The sequence below is a fragment of the Balaenoptera borealis genome, assembly GCF_965194805.1.
Source record: "Balaenoptera borealis genome assembly, chromosome: 14".
NCBI lineage: Eukaryota > Metazoa > Chordata > Mammalia > Artiodactyla > Balaenopteridae > Balaenoptera > Balaenoptera borealis.
In genome coordinates, this window is record NC_138875.1 from 11,687,706 (window position 1) to 11,711,864 (window position 24,159).

General features: G+C 37.6%; 1 protein-coding gene and 1 long non-coding RNA gene across 2 annotated transcripts in view; one reads left to right on the top strand and one right to left on the bottom strand.

Moving 5' to 3' along the window:
* The window catches only part of LOC309611270 (uncharacterized protein), a gene marked incomplete at its 5' end in the record, with an annotated part of 233,127 nt that overhangs the window by 111,254 nt on the left and 97,714 nt on the right, over positions 1 to 24,159 (top strand). The gene's annotated exons all lie outside the window — the stretch shown is intronic.
* On the bottom strand, positions 8,399 to 15,239 carry LOC309611206. Its single transcript, XR_014234393.1, has 2 exons — positions 12,052 to 15,239; positions 8,399 to 8,665 (listed from the first exon to the last, which is right to left on the bottom strand). It is a non-coding gene; the product is annotated as an uncharacterized lncRNA (long non-coding RNA).

A 24,159-nucleotide genomic window follows, 5' to 3' on the forward strand; every position in this document is an offset into this window, starting at 1 on the left:
AGGCCACCTCTACTCATTCTAGCAGATGTAGAATATTTTCACTGGTAGGCCTCGACACTGCCAGACGACTGTCAGCGAGTGCTGCATTCCCCATGTGTTTGCACCAGGTGAAGACAGATCATGGTATGTTGCTAGAAGGGCCTGTCACACCTGCCTCAGAGGAACTTTTCAGAAAGCCTCTGAAGAACATTGTGATTGCTCTGGTTACCTCTGAGTTATATTTACGCAAGTCCTCAGTGATGGGTGCAAATGCAAAATGCAAACTTATTGAGAGAAGGTAGAAGTTGCAATAGTTGAGGCCTGGTTTATCAAGAATTGAGAGTTCATTGGGTACCTGCCATGTGCCCACACTTTGGGAGAGGGAAGTCTAAAACACAGTCTCTCTTCTCATGAACTTTTATATCTGGTTGGAGAGATTAGCCTAAGCATATTAAAATGATGGTAAAACAATAACTAAAGTTACTGTATTGCATGTGCTATCTCTGATCACTAAAGGAGTTTCGAGAGAGAGAGATGAGTAGTTACAGCCTTCCTGAAGGAAATCCAATTTGGGGCCTCCACCTCTCCCAAGCCCATCTTCCTAAAGAGTGTGGGACTCTACAGTCACAAAAGGAGGACCAGCATGTTTGGGACCTGGGTATGGCAACCAGCCTAAGGTAGCCCAGGAATTACATATGCAAGGGGATTTCTAGGAGCCCGACCCCAGATGAGGGGTATCTTCTTCACAAGGGAGAACCTCTTTTGACTTAGGATTCTTTATAGCAGAGCTCTCCCTCTAGACTTCAGTAAAAAGAGAGATGAAGCTGTAACTTCCTCTTTCTCTTTCTAGCCATGTGCCCCCCCCCCCAAAACCCCCTTTACACACTTTTGCGATCTTAGCATTCTGTGCACCTGAGCAAACACAGCTTCAACTGTACACGCAACAACGTTTTCAAATGCTTATGTCCTTTGAGGCTGATTAACCTCAGGTTCTATAAGGTGAAAATAGCAGCAACAGCCATTACATCATCAAAGATATATCAAACAAACTGATGTAAATCTTTAGAGCCAGGAAGCAAATACCTAGCTTTTCTGAATTAAATTGAGAATCTTCCTTGACATCTGAGGTTTGATATTGTTCAGCAGAGATGACAGCCCTGAAACTGCTCTCCCAGTGCCAAGCAGAATATAAAAATGATTGAGGGCATCATTTACATATCACATAGACATCTCAAGCTGGCAAGCTTGTTGCTTAGTAAAAAAAATACGAACAAAGCATGGCTTAGGCAATGGACCCTGGGACATTTGAGTTACTATGGTAAGTGCCAGTTGGTTAATTAAGCAGTGTTATGCCTTGAAAGGGTTAAGGGAAGGAACAGAGTTTAGTAAAGAGCTGTTTTCCTTCTCACTGCTCTCCACTTACCACCTCTCACCATGAGACAATGCTCTGAGCAACTGGAAGCAATGATTGTGCAAATTATTTTCTTTCAAACATTGAAGTGCTGTTTAGTTGAGGGGCAGGGTGGTAGGAAAAGAAACAAGATCAAAATACACAGGTGTGTTTCTGTGATGCAAAAAAAAAAAAAAAAAATCAGCTCTAAAACTCCTAAAACTCCAAGTCAGGCTTCCCCAGTATAGAATGCTTTTCACTCTTTTAAATTTCCTATTTCTGTAATTGATCCTTATTTGATTTACATTTCTTTCCTATATCTTATTATTTAATATATTTTACCTTGTCTTTCTTAGGTTGCAATAATATTCCCTATTGCTAAATTAGTGTTCAACACATAGTAGATACTCAATAAACATTTACTAAATAAAATATCAGTTAAGTCAGTCCACACACAATAATCTGGATTTCAAAGTGAGATTCATTATTTATTAACAAAGAGAAGGAACAATGAAATTCTGGAAAGACCTTTTTCATTAGAGTCATAAACAGCTTAATTCAAATCCTGGTTCTGTCAATCAATAACTACATGATCTTCATCAAACTGAACCATTTAAGCTTTAGGTTCTTTATATTAGAAAGGAAAGAAAGAGAAAGAAAGAAAAGAAGGAAGAAGCCTCATAATAATAATGAACATTGAGTGTTTAGTACAAGCACTGTTCTGAAATCTTTACACGCATTAGCTGATTTAATACTCGAAACACTTATCATCTTCATGAGAAAACTGAGACACAGAAGTTAAGCAAGTAATTTTCCTAAGGTTACACAGAGGGTAAGTAGAAGAGATGGGATAGAAATCCAAGCAATGACTTAAGGTACTGTTAATCAACTCCCCTCAACCACATACAATGCTCCCTCTCGTGAGACTACAATATACTACCTCTGAAGACTGTGGTGGAGGTTGAATTAAATGAGACATCTTAAGGATATTGTTTGCCAGTGGTGTGTTTAGTGTTAAGTTCTTTTGGTGAAAGTGCAGAATAGGCATTTTCATTCTACCTGGAGCATGAGACCAGTGCTGAGTCTTACCCCATTCCTCCCTCAACTTTGCATCCTTGTTTGGAAGCACTGACATGTCTTCCCACACTCATCTTAGATCTTGTTACAGAGCAGAACTTTCTTCAGCAATTTCACTTCTGGGTATATACCCCAAAGAATTGAAAACAGAATCTCAAAGAGATATTTGCACACCATGTTCATAACAGCATTATTCACAACAGCCAAAGGTAGAAATAACTCAAAGGTCCATCAACAAATGGATAAAAAAATGAATGGATAAAAAAAGGTAATATATGCATATAATGGAATATTATTCAGCCTTAAAATGGAAGGAAATTCTGACACATGCTACAACATAGATGAACCTCGAAAATATGATAAGTGAAATAAGCCAGACACAAAGGACAAATACTGTGTGATTCCACTTACATAAAGTTCCTAGAACAGTCAAATTTATAGAGACAGAAAGTATAATGGCAGTGACCAGAGACTGGAGGGGAGGGCAGAGAATGAGGAGTTATTGTTTTTTTTAAAAAAAATTTTATTTATTTATTTTTTATTATTATTATTAACTTTTGGCTGTGTTGGGTCTTCGTTTCTGCGCAAGGGCTTCCTCTAGTTGCGGCAAGTGGGGGCCACTCTTCATCGCGGTGCGCGGGCCTCTCTCTATCGCGGCCTCTCTTGTTGAGGAGCACAGGCTCCAGACGCGCAGGCTCAGTAGTTGTGGCTCACGGGCCCAGTTGCTCCGTGGCATGTGGGATCTTCCCAGACCAGGGCTCGAACCCGTGTCCCCTGCATTGGCAGGCGGATTCTCAACCACTGCGCCACCAGGGAAGCCCGGAGTTATTGTTTAATGCATGTAGAATATTCATTTTTGAAGATGAAAAGAGTTGTGGATTGGTTGTACAACAATGTGAATGCACTTAATGCTACTGAACTGTACACTTAACAATGATTAAGATTGAAAATTTAATGTCATATGTATTTTACCACAATTAAAAATAAAATAAAACATTTAAAAAGGAAATTGTCACAAAAAAGCCCACACCAAAATGTCCTGTTTGATTAACACATAATAGCATAGTAGGTGCTCAATTAATTTGCCCTGTACTCACTTTCTAGCTTCAGATATTTGAAATTAGTACACAGCTAACTGTCCATAGACTTTTGTTGCTAGCGAATTTGTACAGATACTCTGATTCCAGGATAGTCTGGCAGCTGTTAGGGAAATATAAAAGATATAGATGATTGTTATTGGCCTGGCCACACACCATCACATGAAAAGTCGTGGCATAAGGGAATGATGTGTCTCCCAACACCTGCCTTTTCTGTTCCTTTCTTCCCTGGCTGTGTAATGAACCAATGATTTCCTCCTATTGCACAAAATATTCCTTCTACCCTTCCCTCTAACTACTCCCAGTGAAAGAAACAGTCCTTTATGTCCATGGGTCAAGCTAGTTGAGAAAGTAATTTGATTTAGTAAATTTATGTCACATATGGCATGCCTGACAACTACACACTCTTTCCTAGGGTTTTATATACATTTTTAATTTGCATAAAATGGATTAGCCAGGGAAAAATTTACAGTATGTAGGATTTAAGGCACTATGACAATGTAAAGCATTTTAGAGGTGTGTATGTTTAGAGTGATCAGGGGATATCTCAGATTACATTACCTGGACCACATGCTGCTTCTCATGATATGGGGAATATTCTGGATGAATCACAGTTTCACAAGGTCTTAAATAAGAGACTCCCTAAGAATCCTGATGCACTTAGGTGGCTTTATTGAACCAGGTCTAATCAGGGCTCCACAGAAAGCCCTAGTGGCTGCTTCAAAATAAGTCTTATTTTAGAAACACCATAAAGGGAACTGAGCCTAGATGTAAGAGAGCTCAATCTTCTATTCCCCTTGAACCCTCTAAATCTAAATGACAGATTCCAGATGTTCCAGAACATTCTCCAATGTGCTGACATCACCAAACGGCTAATGCAGCAAATACTTCCTCAGCAGAGAAAAAATATAAAGGGCTACTGGGAGCTGGGAAACAGGGTATAGCAACAATGTTTACCTTCCAGTTATATTTCAGAAACTGAGATTTCTCAAGGACCATTACTAATTAGATATTCAAATTAAGTGTAACTAAGACAAAGCAAAGTTTCACTCAAGCAAATTAAAATAGGCAAAATTACTTTTCAGCAGTTTTAACCATTTCTTCTCTCAGGAACAAAGGACCTCCTTCTGGTCAATGCCCTTCATCCTTGTTACTGTCCTGGATAATTCTCTCAGCTCCACTGAGCTCTCCATCAACTCCTGATCAAACCTGTTCTTTGTTATGACTCTAAGAGGCTGTCAAATTCAGTCACACTATGAAGTAATGACTAATAGACTTAAATGCTACCCTAGGTAGTGAGGATCTCAATTTTATAATCAAATAATACTAGATTTGAAAGGGACCTCAAAAGTTGTATTGCTAATTTTTCCACCTAATTAAGAGATTTTTATCAACAGCTTTTCCCTCCCCACAAACATAATATAGCCCTTCCTTGAACTGTTTGAACTACTGGTTGCCCACTGTATTACAAAAAGCATTTCCATTGTCTGGTGGCTTTAATTATTAGAGTTATCTCTGAGGTTTAGCCATATTTATTCAATGTCTTCATTTCTGTTATATTCATTCATCATAGTTTCTGAACTTTTCACATTCTTTTTACTTCTATGAACATGGTAATAGTTACATCATGCATATTCCAGGAACTAAGGTAGGTGCTTTAAATTATATTATTAGGCCGCCTCACAGCCCTGTAATATAGTTCTTTCTAATGATAAAATAAGTTATTTCTCACCAAAAAGATGGTTATTTCTAATGATAAAGGAAGGAAGAAAGGCACAGAGAGTTAAGTGAATAGCACAAAGTCATGCATTCTTTAATTAACAGAATCACAATCTCGTCCTACTCCAAAGCCTATGGCACCTCTGCATTAAGATAAATTACTTCTTACTCATTCTTGTATTCAGAAAAGTACTCACTGTGACGTATTTTTATTTTCTGTATTTCATATTTAATTCACTTAATATTTAATACCATTATACAGTTATACACATTCAATATGTCATAAATGTAATTATGTATAATTTATTATATATAAAATATATTTATTAAATATACGCAACATTATTATATTAATATTTAATGAAGTTAATTTTGAAGACACCTACTAGTCTCAGCTCCTCTGTGAGGAATCAAAAAGGGTTTTGTTGTCCGTAAATGGCATGGAATCTTAAATCTGGAGCAGAATACTCTTGGAGGACTAGGATAGAGTTAGCAGCAAAATCAAAGTAAAAAAATGCGAATAGAGAGTTGAAACAAGACAGGCATACATCACAGCCTAAACTTGCTGCAGCTGAGTTCTTCTTCAGCCATGCCAAATGGATATGCAATTCCATCACCTACTAACAACTGTAAAATTGACATCAAACAAGCCTCAATAATCTGAAACACTTCTGCAAACCAAACTTATGCTCTAGTTCCTCATGGCCATCAAACTCTAGGGGAGGAGGATTCCAGACAAAGAAGGCTTGATGGCTTTAGGGGCTTGATGTGAGTGGTGGGCAAAGCTGAAACCTCCAAGGTGACACCTAATTAAAAATAGATTGTAATACCAGCGACGTTGTGAATTGGCCTTCATTAACAGACCCTGACTGGCTAAGTCAGAGAAGGCTGCTGCTAGGGGTGTAGAGCACAGAGAAATGCAGGTTTTCTTACCAGAGACGGAGGTAGAGGGAAAAGAGAATCTAGCTACGAATCAGGAAGATCTGGGTTTAATCTCATTTCTGTAGGTCACATGTCTGGGAAAACATTTTAGACATCCTGAGTCTCCATTTCCTTATCTGTAAAATAGAGATGGAATTATATGCCTAGCCCCCAAAATTATTGTGATAATGACACAAATACTTTATAATATGTTGAAGAGCTTTGTAAATTGACACAGGAAATATGGATTAATGTGTTTCATCAACAAATATTAATACCAGGCCTACCGTGGGAGGCACAGAACACGGCATAATTAGCTGCCTCGAATGGCTCCAGGGTGTCCCACCTGTACCCTTTTGAATGGAGCTCTCCATGGAGGGTCACCTGCGGCAGGAGAGGTCACCCAAACTGACACAACAGGAGCAGGAACACCAGTCAAAAGACCACTTCAGAAGTCCACAAAGCAGCTGCTGGGGGCTCATACAACAGCAGTTGAATTGAGGATGGAGAAAGAGAGAGAGATCTGAGCATTATATGGAGGCAACAGTTATACAACTTAGTGATTATTGTTTTTGATGAAGGAGAGGAAAAAGTGAAAGGTGGGTGAGAAACTCAAATACTTCTGTGAATTAATCTCTCCTTGCAAGATTTTTCAGTGGGAGTGTTTCAGTCAGGATAGGAAGTAAAGAGACAAAGCTGTGGAGGAGTTTGGGGTACGAATAGATGTGTATATTTGAGTTGAGTAGCCTAAGATCCAGGAGCAGTGCCCAGTGGTGAATGACATCTGAAGCTCAGGAGAAAATTCTAGGTGGAGGTTTGAAAGTCATCACATTATAAGTGATAACTGAATCCATAGGATGAGTGCATAAAATTAAAAAGGTGGGAAGAGACAAGCGAGATGAGAAGAGAGCCCAAGACAAAACCTTGGGGGAAAAGTGACACTTAAACTTTAGGCAGTGAAAGAAGAGTTAGAAAGAGAAAGTGAATGGTGATAAGAGGTCGAAGGAGAACAGAGGGTGGCCCCACAGACATCAGGAGAGAAAATACCTTCACGAAGGGAGTGCTCAATCGTGTCAAAAGCTAGGAAGATTTATATCACAGCCATCAAGAGCTTCGTATTGAAATGAGCCAGACTTTGAATCCCAGCGTTGCTGAGTATGGAGGGCATTTTACACAACCTCTCAAAGCTTCAGTTCCATCCTTTTTTATTTGGGGGAAAGCACATTATCTCTTCTCAAAGGGCTAAATGCTTAACCCTGTGCTGATTACATAAGAAGCACTCAACAGATGTTACCTGCTATTATTCATTTTAACTACTATTTATATAAAGAGAACTGAAAAGTGACTCTTGCATTTTGTAATTAGTATGTTACCTGTGTATCTTCAAGAGTAGATTCAGAGTGGTAAGGGTAGAAGTCTGATGCTAGTGGGTGGAAAAACACTAAATTGGACCAGCTGTGACTGCCATTTTGTGTATCAAACCACCCAGTGCTCAGCAATGTCATGTCATTCACCTTAACAGGCAGTTGGTCCGCTGTGGAGATATTACATGGACATTATTTTTTTTAAGTCTTGAGATAGGCTTATAGTAATTAGTGGGAGTTTTCTTCAAGGCTGAGAAGTTGGTTTTTATTTTGTTTTAAGGAGAGAGAGGTTTGAGCTCATTTTAAAAATAATGAGGAAGTGCAAAGAAAAAGCATAAAATTGCACAAGAGGATTTTTTATTTTACAAAAAGTAATTTGAGGAAGCATAGAATAATTTTCATGAGCACAGGCTTTCTCACACTCTAGCTATGGACACTGAGGAACTTAACTTTTCTATCCTCCAGTTTCCTCATCTTTAAAAATAATAGCGACTACCTCTTAAGGTCGAGATTAATACCTGTCATGAACAAGGAGCTCCCTAAATAATAGCACATTACTTTTATCATCACTATTACTGTTACGATCAACATGATCAAGGCTCTAAAGGAGAGTTTCCCATAATCCAACACAAACACATCAGCAGGGAAGGTTTTACAAGTCAGTGAAAACATTTGTTCCCTCCGCCTGAGGACCATAAATAGAACCACAGTGTAAACTCAAATTCTACCACAAGAGAGTCCATCACCTTTGAACCTCAAAGGCTTTCAGTTGCCAAAAGAGCTCAATTAGAATGAAAATGTGAGAGGGGATTTGCTACTTCCCTAGGAGTCCTGTAAAAAATACTACACACTTGAAGGCTTAAAACACAGAAATTTATTTTCTCACTGTTCTGGAAGCCAGGAGTTCTCAATCAAGGTGTCAGCAGAGCTGTACCTCCTCCAGAGGCTCCAGGGAGTAATCCTTTCTTGCCTCTTCCAGCGGCCGGTGGCTCCAGATGTCCCTTGGCTTGTTGGTGCCTAACTCCAATCTCCGTCTCTGTCTTCATCCTTCTCCTCTGTGTCTGTCTTCTCCTCTCCTCTCTCTTTTGAGGACACTTGTCATTGGGTTTAGAGCTCACCTGGGTTGGGGGTTCCAGAATTATCTCATCTCAAGATTCTCATCTTAATCACATCTACAAAGGCACTTTTTACAAATTCTTTCACGGGCACAGGTACCAGTGATATGGTCTATCTCTTGAGGGGCCACCATTCAATACACTGTAGAGGATACATCTTAAATCGTTTCACTCTCTTCTCATTCCTCTACCAAACACTGGATGAGATGTACAGATTTTGCTTCTTCCTAGATGTCATGAACTCACCAAATTTACCTCTGTTTCAGTACCTTACACAATACTACGCCTATTAGGTACACAATGAATGTTATTAAATAAGAACATTTGAAATACGCAATATATGGTTCTACTCTCGAGTAGGTCTTGCTGTGTACAACATTTCAGAGTAATTCAATCTTTCGATTTTATTTAATTCTACTACACACTTGATCACAGCTTTTGGGAACAGTGAGAGAAATGGTAAAAAAAAAAAAATTGTCATAATACAGACATGCCCACTTTGAAAAAATAAAATCACAAGATTTTGCAGCATTTAGCATGTATATATTTTCTAAAATATGGTTTATTTTATTTACTCTACTTTGTACTAATGATCTCTTTACTGAAAATATGAAGTGCAAATGCTTTACAAATCTATATTTTAACACTGACATTGCAAAAGATTTATATTACTATTGTTATCCATAATAATCACACATATTATGTATTATTATGGCTTTACAAGGAATGGATTTATTCTCATAGACCCATCAAATCATGAATAGAGTAATATATTTAAGTCTTAATACTTCCTTAAAAATGGGACCCTTGAGCTGAATCCTCAGTTTTCCTATGGTTAAGCTAGCTTGAGGTTGTCACCCTCCAGTAAACCTTGGTGTCTGCAGTGCCTTAGATTTAAAGACATGAGATCTATTATGTGGTTATCATAGGACTGCTTCTGCATATTATGTGCTGCACATTTAGTAATTCTTCACTCAAAAATTATGTTTCTGGGAGGGCTAGAAGAGACGATCTCATATCCCTTCGGGCTTTCACACTCATAAGTCCTCCAACCTACTGTCAGCAGGTGTGTCTGAGTTAGTTTTCCTATCAGGAAATTGTGCTGACCCAGTCCCCTTCTGTCTCCAGATTCTTTCTGTGACACATGACAAACATTTACAAGATAAGTGATCCTGATCATGGGTGCAATCTGTGTGGCCCCTGAGCAGAATGAAGCTAATTGCCCTGCATGAAAATAAATCAATGATCTTGTTAACCCAGCACTCTCAGCAAATGTCTCTATACAACAGGGTCAGATTCTGTGTGCACACAGAGATAGATGCCACTGTAAAATGTAAGACTTGTGATATACAAGACAAATCCAAAACAAATTCAGTCCCCTTTTCACTTTCTAGAGCCACCAATCACTTTAATCAAGGTGCAAAGTATCTTAACACAAATAAGCATTTCTGTGGTAACAGGAGCATTTCAAACTCTGTATTTGCATTCGTGGTATTTTTCATTCTTGGACAAAAACAATAGTTTAATCAATGTGTGTGTGTGTGTATAATTGAATGTGAATATTCAGCAGATTAAATATTTACTATTACTTAAGTAAATGATACCATTAAAAAAACTCATCTGTGATCAATAACATTTTCTTAAAGTTGGATCACTGGTTTTCTAATTTAGTAGAAGGCAAACAAATGAGGTATAACCATATGTTCATTAATTTTATGATGTCCATCTCAAGGATCCAACATGCTCTCTGATAAAGTTTGGAAACAGCATTCCAATTTTCAGAAAGGCTGGCAAATATATTGCCTACTAAATCTCAGTCTTCTATCCAAGTCCAGAGACTCCTCTGGAGCTCAGTAATCCAAACAATATGTCATTCCTAGAGGGCCAGAAATATTGCTATTTGAACACAAAACAATCTAGAAAAAGATGCCTTTCTGCTATGATATATAATAAACCACGGGAACTTTTGTTGACAATATAAGACGTAAAGGAGCTTTCACTACCCAGAATGAAATATTGCAGCACCTACAGATTCATATGAACATGGGTTCTCTTCCTTAAATTTGAGTCGCAGACAGTTATATGGGCATAGTTACACAATCTTCCAGACATCTATTGAAGTATATGACTTGTATTACATTTCTTTGAAGGAGTGAGACTTGCCCTATCCAAACTTATTTCCACAATGCCTTGTGGGTTTCTCTTAATATTTAGGATATTATGCATCCCACTTACACAGAATTCTGTGATACTTAATGTTTGCAGGCTTTTGAAATCATATTTTGCTTTCAATTGTTTCTGTTTTGATTTGAATTAAATCCTAATCTTGATGACATATTTTTATATGAGCTCATTTGGAAAAAATCTTTCAGCTAAAGGAGGTGAATTGAAGTAAGTAAAAGAGAGAGATTTCATTATCCAAAGGCCCCAAGATATGAAGCACACACCATTCTTTTTAATAATCTTTCTTTGTTTATAAAATTTTCACCCTGTCTATTGTCTCAGTGCTGGTCAGTCAGCCTTGTATGAGGTGAGGGAAGGGAAGTTTTTGGTCCAGAAAGCACCAGTTAAGGACCTTATACAAAGATGCATTTAGCACTAAGTCAAACTGGTTTCCTTGGCCTGCACTGAAATACTGTATGACCTGATCTCAGGACAGAAAGCAAAATGCTAGCTTCTCAGCGTGCACTAGCTTTAGGGATGCAGCATTGGCTGACATGTAACATGGTGTTTCACAGACAGACCCTGCTGATTCACAGCACTCTGAGTCAGCCTGGCCTCATGACAGCCAGTGTCAGCTGGCCGGTCTCAGAAACCTTACTTTTCTTTTATCATCTATAATAGGCCACTTCATTTATAGTATATTATGAAATCTCTTGTAATATATTACTGAGAGTTAGGGGTGTGTGTGTGTGTGTGTGTGCGTAGATATGGCCATACACGTGTACCAAATATCAAAACGATTTAATTACTCAGAAATTCCCTTAGCAGTTTGACTATTATATTTCAAATTCAGCAATATGTGAAGTTCCAAGAAATGTTAATACCAGCTTCTTGAGATGTGGTCATTTCAACAAGGTATAACAAACACTTTGTATGTAGCACCTTCCAATTTGATTACGCACCTTCCTATTCATTATCTGGGATTCTCACACTAATCCAGTGCTATAGATTGAATGCCATTCGCCCCACAAAAGTTCAGAAGTTGAAACCTAATCCCCAATGTGATAATATTAGGAAGGAGGCCTTGGGGAGATAAGTCTTAAAGGTGGAGCCCTCATGAGTGAGATTAGTGCTCTTATAACAGAGACCTCACAGAGCTCCCTCTCCCCTTCTGCCTGGTGAAGTGGCAGCGAGAAGACAGCACCTATAGGGAAGGGGAATCCTACCAGACGCTGGAAATGTCAGCACGTAGATCTTGGGCTTCCAGCCTCCAGAACCGTGACGAAGAAATTTCCGTTGTTTATCAGCTACTCAGTCTATGATATTCTGTTGTAGCAGCTGGAACAGACTACAGCACCCAGCGAGAGAGCTGTTTTTCCTGTTGTCAGTGGTGCAGGCTGAGAAACAGATGTGAGATAAAGGCCGTGCACAGCCAAGCACCCTACTCTAGACCACAGTAAAGCTCACAGAGCAGGAAAAGGTGCACAAAACTAGGAAGTGGATGCAACTTGACTTTCCTTCTTTTCATTTTCTATCCCCTTGACTTCTTCACAGAGCACTACCCAGTGATTTCTCCTGCTCTAAAAGGGCCTCACAAAAAAAATGTACATGTGAGGGACACTGTAGAATCAGATTTTCAAAACCCATTCACAGAAATATCTTCAATAAGAAATATTTTGTAATTTTGCAGTGTCTTTGTGGGAGGCCTATAAAAACAGTGTGGTGTTGGTGCATTTACAATTCTCTTTCAGAAACGAGCCAGCCTGCAAACATTTGCTGGGATCTATGTTCAGGTAACATCCATTCATCTAAAAGATGGAATTTCAGCTAAGGATTCACCTAGTCATCCATTTGGCTCTTGTGTTAACTATTATCATCAGGTGAGAGCTCCTCTTTGTTGTACTAAATTCTACTTGATTTATTACCTCTATCAATGCCTGAAAGTAAGAGATAATGTGCTTACATTTCACAAATATCTGTCAATTCTATTCCACTCTTACTTTTCCCAGCCAGGTCTAAGCCTCGCTCAATAAATTTTACAAAATTGACAGTTCTCATCCTGGCAAAGCATCTTATTAGGGCTAATAAACAATTAAACATCACAGTAAAACTAAGGAACAGAAGCTTAATTAGTACAGGTGCTATTGACGGTTCTCTGCTTATGAAGTTGAAACTTCATATAGAATCATAGTCATCCAGTAGAGAAATCATTTGCATACTTTCTTAAGGAACTGTGCAGTGAATTTCATTAGTATTTATAAAATCTTTTGAGGGCCTCCATGGGAGACCTGTTTTAAGGATCAATTGTTGACTTTAAAGCATATACGATAACACAGAAATGCTAACTAGTAACTCAAAAAGATAGCATAGCAGTAAAAATAATGACAAATTGACATTCTTTAGCTCCATGGTTTAAGGACAAAAGATTGTGTAACTTCAAACTTCAAACACAATAAAACGCTAAACATGAAATGATACCAGGAAATTAGAAGGCTTTGTATTAGAAAACAAAGTATTTGTATTAGGTGAGTGACTTTAAAATGTATAGAAATAGAATGTTAGAACAGGAAGGGATCTTGGGGATTCCCATATAAACAAATATCTTTATTTTACAGAGAAACGAGATGTCTTAAGCAGATCTCACAGCAAGTGAAAAACATTCAGTTCTTTTGGGAATTATTTATTTATTTATTTTTGGCTGTGTTGGGTCTTCATTTCTGTGCGAGGGCCTTCTCTACTTGCGGCAAGTGGGGGCCACTCTTCATCGCGGTGCGCGGGCCTCTCACCATCGCGGCCTCTCTTGTTGCGGAGCACAGGCTCCAGACGCGCAGGCTCAGCAGTTGTGGCTCACGGGCCCAGTTGCTCCGCGGCATGTGGGATCCTCCCAGACCAGGGCTCGAACCCGTGTCCCCTGCATTGGCAGGCAGATTCTCAACCACTGCGCCATCAGGGAAGCCCAACATTCAGTTCCTTTGACTTCTAGTCTGGTTTTTCTTCCAGTAAAACATGTTGCATCATATCTGTCCTTAGACCTGATTTAGAGGGCACATGTTTTTCTTTGCTATTTTTTCAATATTTTTGTGTTGTTTTTTTTTTTTTCTCACTTTCTTCTGCCCTCTTCCCCCAAAACTCCCAGGCACCCGATGTGCTGAGATGCTGAGTTGGGCACCTTCTGTTCACCTCTTCTTTCATCTCTGCTCTTCTCATTCTTAGGCCTCACTTTACACTACAAATACATTTTCCCACCCCTTAAAATTTTCTTCTGCCACCCTTGGGTTCTTTTTATTTTTTATTTTTTAAATTTTTATTGGAGTATTGTTGCTTTACAATGTTGTGTTAGCTTCTGCTGTTCAGCAAAGTGAATCAGTTATACATACACATATATCTCCTATTTCATAGATTTCCTTCCCATTTAGCTCATCATTGAATAGAGTTCCCTGGGCTAAAAGTAGGTCCTCATTAGTTATCTATTTTATACATCATAGTGTATATATGTCAATCCCAATCTCCCAATTTGTCCCCCCACTTTCTCCCTTGGTAACCGTAAGTTTGTTCTCTACATCTGTGATTCTGTTTCTGCTTTGCCAATAAGTTCATCTGTACCATTTTTCTGGATACCACATAAAAGCAATATTATATGATACTTGTTTTTCTCCTTCTGACTTACTTTACTCTGTATGACAGTCTCTAGGTCCATCCACATCTCTGCAGATGGCACTATTTCATTCCTTTTTATGGCTGAGTAATATTCTATTGTATATATGTACCACATCTTCTTTAGCCATTCCTCTGTCAATGGACATTTAGGTTGCTTCCATGTCCTGGCTATTGTAAATAGTGCTGCAATGAATGTTGGGGTGCATGCATCCTTTCAAATTATGGTCTTTTCCAGATATATGCCTAGGAGTGGGATTGCTGTGTCATCTTGGGTTCTTTTTAGTTATTAACTAATTTACAACCCATCATTAACAAAAAATCTCCATGCCAAAGACATTTTCACTGGATGTTTACATTTTAATGCATTTATTAACCCCAACAAATTGACTTTTGTAATGACAATTCAGTTCCCATGACAGGCATATAACATAGATGTCTTTGGCAAAACAGTCATTTGGTGAGTCACCCCAAACAAACCGTTTAGCATAATGCTCCTGGCCACTTCCTGCATCCCCTCTTGAAGGGGAACAGGATGGTATGAATAAAGACCTCAGTTTCTCCTAAGAATGGACTTTAGATGGCATGTTCCTATCTAATCAAATAAAACACTTTATTACCACAGAAGATTTCAGATGCATTTTAAGTAAACATAGTAAAGCATTTTTGTTTTTCTTAGAATTTTCTATTTTGCCTAAATTTTCAAGCTATTGTCATAAATATTTTGTTTTCTTACTATTTTCTTGCTCTCTAATGTGTCTGCAATGTGTCTACTTGAGCCTTTCTATTTAATTTTAAATAAAATTTACCAGAGCTTTCTCAATTGTATTAATATTGCTCCAAAGAACCAACTTTTATATAATGTTTGTTTTCAATTTTAGTAATTATTTTCTAACCTGAATATTTAATTTATTTCATTTCCTTTGGATCTATTCTATTATTGAGTCTCTAACTCTTACCTTGAACCCATCTCCTTCATTTCAAACTCTCTTATTTTCTAATATCAGCATTCTAAGCTATACCTTTTCCTCTAGGTTCTTCTTTACCTGCATTCCATAATTTTGATATACAAGTATGAGTATTCAAATTTCTTATTATGGTTTTCTTTAAGCCACAAGTAATTTGAAAGCATCCATGTTTTATTGATAATTTTAAAGTGAGTGATTTTTTTTCAGTATTTATTTCCAACTTAATGGCATTTAATTCAAAGAACATACTATATATTATACTAAATACTTCTTAGGCAGACTGATTTTTCTAATAGTTCAACCTATTTACTACCAAAAAAGGTGTAAAAATCTCCCACTATAATATGGATTTAAACACTTCTCCTTGTAATTCCTTCTATTGCTGCTTTATATATTTTGTAGCAATATCATTATTGATATATTTGTGATTACTGTATCTGCATGGTGAATTCAACTTTATAAAGTGACTGCCTTGAAAATCATCTAGGGATGATTTTCACTTTTGTCTTTTTGGTCTGATATTAATTTTCTTACAGTAACATTTTCTTGGGTAATATAATATTTAACCATTAAGACATTTTATGTGCTTTTACTTTCAGATTTCCTGTATCCTCATATTTTGGAAATGGCTATAGTATAATATAGCCAGTAACTCTAACTTTTAATAAACAGTATGATGTTTTAACTCAGTCAGTAAAAACTTTGTCTTTCAACTAGGATGTTTAGTCTATTTACATTTGTTTTGATTACGTATGTGTTTGGATTTATTCCTGCCATTTTATTTCACCTGTTTCACTTTTTAAATTTATTTTATTTTTATTTTTGCCTCTTTATGAATAGCTTAATTTTTTTCCCCAATTTGTCTTTTTGTTTCTCTCCAATAATGTAGAAGGTAACCACTAGATTTCTGGTTCTCTAGTGGATATTAAGCACTACATATTATGTTTAGTATTAGCCCAGGTTCTCAATATAAATAAATGCTAATGATAATAAATAACTTCATCCTCCTCCAGAAAAATATCAAGGTCTTAAAACAATTTAAATCCAATGTACACCCTCTTAGATTACTTTATTATTGTGCTGTATTTTAATTCAGTCGTTATTTGAAACCTCACATATAAGACACAATTATTTTATATCATCAACTAATTACCAATATGTTTATAAAAAATTAAAATTATAATAATGTCATTCATCTAACACTATCCATTGGGTATCATATTTCTGAAGTACATCATTTAGAAATAACATTAGTAAGGGTGGACAGAGGTAAACTTGTTTACTTCTTAGCTAATTATCAATATGTTTATAAAAAATTAAAATTATAATAATGTCATTCATCTAACACTATCCATTGGGTATTATATTTCTGAAGTACATCATTTAGAAATAGCATTAGTAAGGGTGGACAGAGGTAAACTTGTTTATTACTTCTTAGCTTATTTAAAATGTGTTTATTTCACTCCCAACTAGAAGCATAGTATTATGTGGTGTGTAATTTTATATCAATAGCTATTTTCCCTTAGTATTTGGAAGATATCTTTATGTTGTTTTCTGACTTCTACCGTTGCTGTTGGGAACTTTAGTATTGGTCTGTTGCCCTCATTTTGCAGAAGATTGCTGTCTCTCTCTGAAGGATGTCAAGCTGTTTTCTTGGTCATGAGTATGAAGCTGATGTAGCTAGGTGAACAAACCTTTTTAGTTATGATACTTGGGACTCATTGTGAATCCTGAAATTGAGGCCAGGAAGCATTCACCAGCAACTTTTTCTTCAACTAATTCTAACCTTCAATTCTATCTTCTCTGTATAAATCTCTGACTAGATGAATGTCAGGTGTTTTCACACAATCCTCCCTGTCTTTTATTTTCTGTTGTATTTCCCATCTATTTGTCTGCCTGTGCTTCATATTATAGTTTTTTATGTCTTCTAATTCACTAGTGCTCTGTTCTGCTATTCCTGACCTACTATTTAACTCATCAGATGAGTTTTTATCATCATTTTTGTTGTTGTTGTTGATTTATTTGTTTCAAATCTACCTGGTGCTTTTTTAGTATATCATATCTTGCTCTTATATTATTTATCCCGTACTTTCATTCTTTATACATTAATTTATTTCATATTCTATGGTCCATAGCCAGTAATTCCAAAATCCAAGTTTACTGTGTTTTGGTCCTGCTGATTTTTGTTACTGGGAGGGAGACGCAAGAGGGAGGAGATGTGGGGATGTATGTATATGTATAGCTGATTCACTTTGTTATACAGCAGAAACTAACACACCATTGTAAAGCAATTATACTCCAATAAAGATGTTAAAAAAAAAGAGAGATTTATATAACCAATGTGGAAGCTCATGTTAACTGCCAGACTTTTAGAATCTTAATCAACCCTTGCTGCAAATAGGCCAAAGTCCCTGAGTGGTGGCTCTAGGGATGTAGAAAAAAAACAAAAACTCTACATTCTGTTTTCTCCATCTTAAATTTTTGTTTGAAGCTAATTGAAACTACCCTTTGATATTGCCTTTCATGGAATTTAAATGTGAAATTAAAGCATGAGTGCATTAAGAGAGAAAGAGAGAAAGAAAGAGAGAAAATAGGACTTTTACTTGCTTTATTTTGTCCTTAGATTGAAATGCCACTTAATTTATTCATTCAGTGCTTCATTCAACAAAGAGTAAGTGCCAGTTATCACCAGGTACTGCCTCAGGTACAGCAATGAAACAGACAGGGAACCTGATCTCACAGAGCTTACATTCTAGTGAAGAGGGAAGAAAAAATGAACACTTGTAAAAATAGTTAAAATCATTATTATTTTTTTTTTAAAGCAGGGCAAGGTAATTGAGTGTCTGCGAGACTAGTTTGGAATGGGTGGTCATAAGGCCTCTCAAAGGAGAAGACGTTTAAACCTATCTAATAAAAAGGATTACACCAAGTAAATACTCTATGCAAAGAGCATTTCAGCAGGGGAAAGAACTAGGGCAAATTCCATGAGTGAGGAATGAGGTTGATGTGTGAAGGACATTAAGATGGCAAGTGTACCTGGAAAGTAATAAAGAAAGATGCCTGATACAAGATGAAGTCCAAGAGAGAGTCTAGGCGGGGATCCAGGAAGGCCTCTTAGGCCCTGGAGAGGATTTGAATTAAATCCAAGGTGACCGGAAGCTGTGGAGTAATACCAGGCAGGGGACTGCCATTTAACCATATCTCCTCCATTATTCCTGCAGGCCCACGGGCACTGAAGGTGTTTGTCTGTAGATTGCCCAAACAGTATCAACCCATCTTTAGTTTTATGCCACATAAAGTTTGACTCCCAAGGTATAGTTTGTAAACTAGATGATATTATTCTTATACTGTGACCTGGGGAAAAGGAAATATTCAGTGTATCAATTTCAAGTGCCTGGATATGAGAAGAAAATCTAACATACTCTAGCTGGAAAGATTACAGTGCATCTTGTCAATATTTCTCCAGTGTATAATTCCCTACTCAGGTGAGTTTTTACCTTGAATCAAACCTCAGTCCATTATAGCCAAAGGAAAATGGAACACAAATTATGAATTCTTTCAAAAATAAAGGAAAAATGCTGTTCTTCAATAAATGCAGAAATCTGTGCTCTATATCATTGTTCTTTCATCCAGAGATTGTTGTGGAATGACAACGTTGGTAACACAGCTTTTCTTGAAATAGAGCTATTAGGAAAGCAAATGATTCTCTTTAGCATCTTGGCATGAGTGGAGGTTTTATGCAACTCTATTAATCTGCAGCTTCCATTGATACATAGGGGCTCTGCTGAAGTGGGTTTTTTTTTTAAACTTATCCCCTTTTTTAAAAAATTAATTAATTTATTATTATTTATTTCTGGCTGTGTTGGGTCTGTTTCTGTGCGAGGGCTTTCTCCAGCTGCGGCGAGCAGGGGCCACTCTTCATCGCGGTGCGCGGGCCTCTCACTGTCGCGGCCTCTCTTGTTGCGGAGCACAGGCTCCAGACGCACAGGCTCAGCAGTTGTGGCTCACAGGCCTAGTTGCTCCGCGGCATGTGCGATCTTCCCAGACCAGGGCTCGAACCCATGTCCCCTGCATTGGCAGGCAGACTCTCAACCACTGCGCCACCAGGGAAGCCCTGCTGAAGTGTTTTAAAAGCAAACCAGTGGCAGAAGTTATCATTCTCTTGCAATATTAAAGATCAACTAGAGTCATCAAATATCATCTACCTCAAATTCTCATTTGCCCAGCATCAATAACTGATATTTTGATGCATCTCTATTAATTGTTTATCTCATTAAGTTTAATCTATCACTATTTTAAAGTACTTAGCATTCCATATACCTATGATTCCTAATTTTTTTTATGTTTTTGGTCACTCTTACTTAATAAACAAATGAAGGTCCAGCATGCACTCTAATAAAGGAAAAAATAATCTCTCAGGCTCTAGTAAGATTTACTCTAAAATCATCACATGCGGATGGCTATTTTTATCTTTTTAAATTTTATTTATTTTTATTTTTTTATAAATTTATTTAGTTATTTACCTGTTTTTGGCTGCGTTGGGTCTTAGTTGCTGCGCGCGGGCTTTCTCTAGCTGCAGTGAGCGGGGGCTACTCTTCGTTGAGGCGCGTGGGCTTCTCATTGCGGTGGCTTCTCTTTCTTGCCGAGCATGGGCTCTAGGCACGCGGGCTTCAGTAGCTGTGGCACGCAGGCTCAGTAGTTGTGGCTCGTGGGCTCTAGAGTGCAGGCTCAGTAGTTGTGGCGCATGGGCTTAGTTGCTCCGCGGCATGTGGGATCTTCACAGACCAGAGCTCGAACCGGTGTCCCCTGCATTGGCAGATGGATTCTTAACCACTGCACCACCAGGGAAGTCCTAGGATGGTTATTTTTAAATAAAAGATATGTTCAGAATGATCTACCTTCACAATTGGGAAATTTTAGAGAGAGGGAGAGAAATTACTTATAATAGAGGCTAGGATTTATGAAATGGACCAGAAATAATAGGATGAACTGAAGCACACAAATTAGCTGTGACCAGCATATATTCTCTTTATTCACACCTCCAATCAAGGCCACATTCCAGGCAGGAGTAGGGACGGATCAAGCTGTTTGTAGTGTTTAAGCCAAATATGGTCGGTCTACACCTGAGAAGCTCCTCCTAGGATATTAGCAAACATTACATGGACATGGCAGCTGTTTATATTGGAAAACTGTAAAAAAGCAAGCAAACAAAAGCCAGATTTTCTAATTCAGAATTTCTTATGATGGATTTCAGGAATATCTCCTTCAGAACACATTCCCCAGGTGATTTTAAGTCAATCATAAAATCTGAGCTTATTCCTCCTTTAAAAACAAAGAAACAGAAAAACCAAAAAAATCCCTCAAAGCAAGCTTGTCAAACAGATTTTTATTCTTTATCCTTTTCTTGATATGTTCTTGTCATCAGTGCTCTGCTCTATGTCTAGAATAGTCTATTTTAGATTTCCTAAAATCCAAGTCGTTTTGGTTTTCCTATATTCTCAAAATTAATCTTTCTTCCAGTCTCAGTTTCCTAGTGATGATTTTCCTCAGACCCTTAGAGATAAAGCAAGTTGAGAAATAAGGAAAATAATGAGAAACAAAAGCATATAGACTCTCAGCTGTGAAATGTACCCATCCTCTTGCTTGCTGCTGTTTTGTCTTTTAATTTATATTTTGTACCCAGAAGACTAAAACATATTTCATAATCTAGACCCTAAAATTTAGCTATAATGAATGCAGACATTTTCTTCTTCTCCAAGTATCTCTAAAGGTAATGGTGTATGCTTCACTCAGCCTCCAAATTTCAGTGTTCTTTTTTAGAAGATTTTTAACTGGTACTCTAGACTAACTCACTGCTGAACAGGGTTGGAGCAAGCTCACCATAGCCTTCAGCCTTCTGCATGCTGGTGACTCAGAAACCTTCCAACTGGGTTCACTCAAACACAGCAGCAGAACTAACCACACAAACCCATTTCCACTTGACAGCCAGAAATACATACAATTTCGCACAGTTAATTTTAGAATGTAATTCATGGGGTTCTTTCCCAGATCCCTCAGCACAGCATCTGTTCAGAGCTGGTCCATATGACACAGTCTGACAGTTTTTATTGCTTTCCCAAGAGGATCTCTTAATGATATCAACTCCTCGGTCGTGTTTTGAACAGATAAGTGTTGTTTCATATCAGAGGATATGAAACCTTGGAATTGCTGCATCTCTTTCACAAATATCTATCACCGATTATATGTTGTAAGGCATCCATTCAATGAATGTTTATGGAGGTTCTAACACTTGCCTAGCGCCATGCTCATGACTAAGAATCAGGAAATGAAAAAAAATTCATAGTCTCTGCCCGCAAGGAACAAGTGGAATCAGAATTGAAAAATGTGGGAAGGGACCCTGAAGCTCACCATCTCCATCTTTGGCTTCACACAAGAGGGAGTTCTTCAAGTTTAAAGAGATCTGCCACTCTCCTAAAGGTGTACAGTAATCCAGGGACAGAAAGGAGATTAGAGCCCATTCCTCTTAATTTTCACATTGGTGCCCTTTCTGCTATGCAACTGACAATAAAATGTATTCAACTACCATTTAAAGTTTTTTCTACTTTCATCCTTTATTTCAAACATCTTTCAAGACCCAGAGACATAATACTTGCAAATAAAAAAAAATGGGCATTTAAAAAGAGATACACACTTTTTTTATGAGCCAGAAAGCTGAGTTACACAGAAGAAAATTGCAATCGCACCTGTCTTCTGAGGAGTTCACCATATTTTACAGACAGCGTTCAATTATTCCTTGCAATATTCCTATGATGCATCGTTATGAGATTACATATATTATGTACAGCACCTTTCCTCCTTGGACCTTGAAGGTGCCTTTTACAGAATCTGACATAAAAGAAGGTAATTCTCATAGTGCTCCAGGGAGATGGAAAAATGTATTAAAAACCATGAAAAGACCAAATTACTATTGGTGGCTAGGGAAATAAGAGTCACTGAGAGTTAAGGGGCTACATAACAACTATGGGGGAGAAAACCTTTGTTCTTGATTTTTAAAGCAACAGACGCCCCTGCAACATATATATGTATGCCTGTGTTCAGGGAGCATAACAGAAAATTCAAGGGAAGAAGTAGTTACAGGAAAAGAGAAACCCATATTGATTCAAGGTCTTCAGGAGTCAGGTCAAATGGAGGAGGTGGGAATACTCTGTTGCTCTCACCTGTTCATTTATTAGTTCACTCACTTCGTGAATACTTGTAGTGTATCCTGCTAGAAAAAGAGGATGTCAGAAATGAGTATGCGAGTTCCAGAAGCTCTTCATATCTGCAAGTCCATGTCCTTCAGTAACAATGACAACAAAGACAGAGCATGTGAAATCCATAAAGGCAGTGATGTTTACAGCCATGTCCTCTATGCCAGACACATTGTAGGCAACTCAAGAAATATTTTTGAATATATAAATGACTTCACTGAAAAAGTTTCAAAGGATAGAGAGGTGAAGCTAGGCTGCTAAAAGCTCTGTTGACCTTCCCCATTTCTACCAAGAGTTCAAATAGTTTTCAGTCTATAGAGGTTATAATCTGATTAAAAGACACACACCCACACACAACCCTCCACAAACACACACACACGCACACACACACACACACACACACCCCATTTTGTGGATAGGAGAAATGATTTTAAAAGACTTTTCCCAGATTAACACAGGAAGCAAGGGACTTATCTCGACCACATATTGACATCACCCACAGTTTAGACATTTCTACACTAGAAGAGATGATTGCAAACTAAATGTTCTCTTGTCCTATTTGTACTTCTGCCCCTCCCTGAATGGTCAATAAAGCAATGTTTCTTAGTTATCAGAGACCACAAAATGTTGCTGCCTGCAGCTGTTGATAAGTGTAGCTCTGCTCTTCCCCAGGTACCCTGGCATCCTCCATTCCTGCAGAGACAGAATGAACCATCACACTCATCTTCTACCGAGCCAACCTAATTAGTGTCTGATGAATCTTGGTGATATTTTATGCACTTAAACACTGATAATTTTAATTTATTTTCAAATCTGCCATCTCTTTCTTTTTAATGTATATTGGCTAGAAACGATCTCTTCTTTTTTCTTTTTCTTTCAGGCAGTTTCATAATATGTACCTGTCTGATAGCTGCCACTGGGATTTACACAATACATCTCTTCCTCCTGAAACTGTTCTTACTTCTACAAAGATATATATTAACCTTCCCATTTCTGAAAAAATACCATGTGACCTTAGTATCTGAATTTCAAGATATGTAATATCTGAAGATATTACCAATCCTAAACATAAGGGAAAATATCCCTGATCACAAGAACATAAACAATTGTCTGAGGATCTGTCAAAAAACTTGTTCAAAGAGTACTTACAGCTTAAGGAAATCTCCAAGATGTATGTTTTGTATAACTCCCTGTTAATTTGCAGCAGCATGTAGCTAGAACTTGCTTTGTTTTTGTGTAATCTGAGAAATTCTGCAACTCAAGGGGGTATTTAAACCATTTACATTTAGCATAATTATGGATATGGTTGATTTTACGTGTACCATCTTTAATATCTTGCTATTTGTTTTTCACTTGTTCTATTGGTTCTTTATTCCCTTTTCATTCAATCCTTCTTTGATTTAATGGTATACTTTTTAAATATTTCTCCTTTTTAGTTCAGCTATCAGCATAATTATTTTTT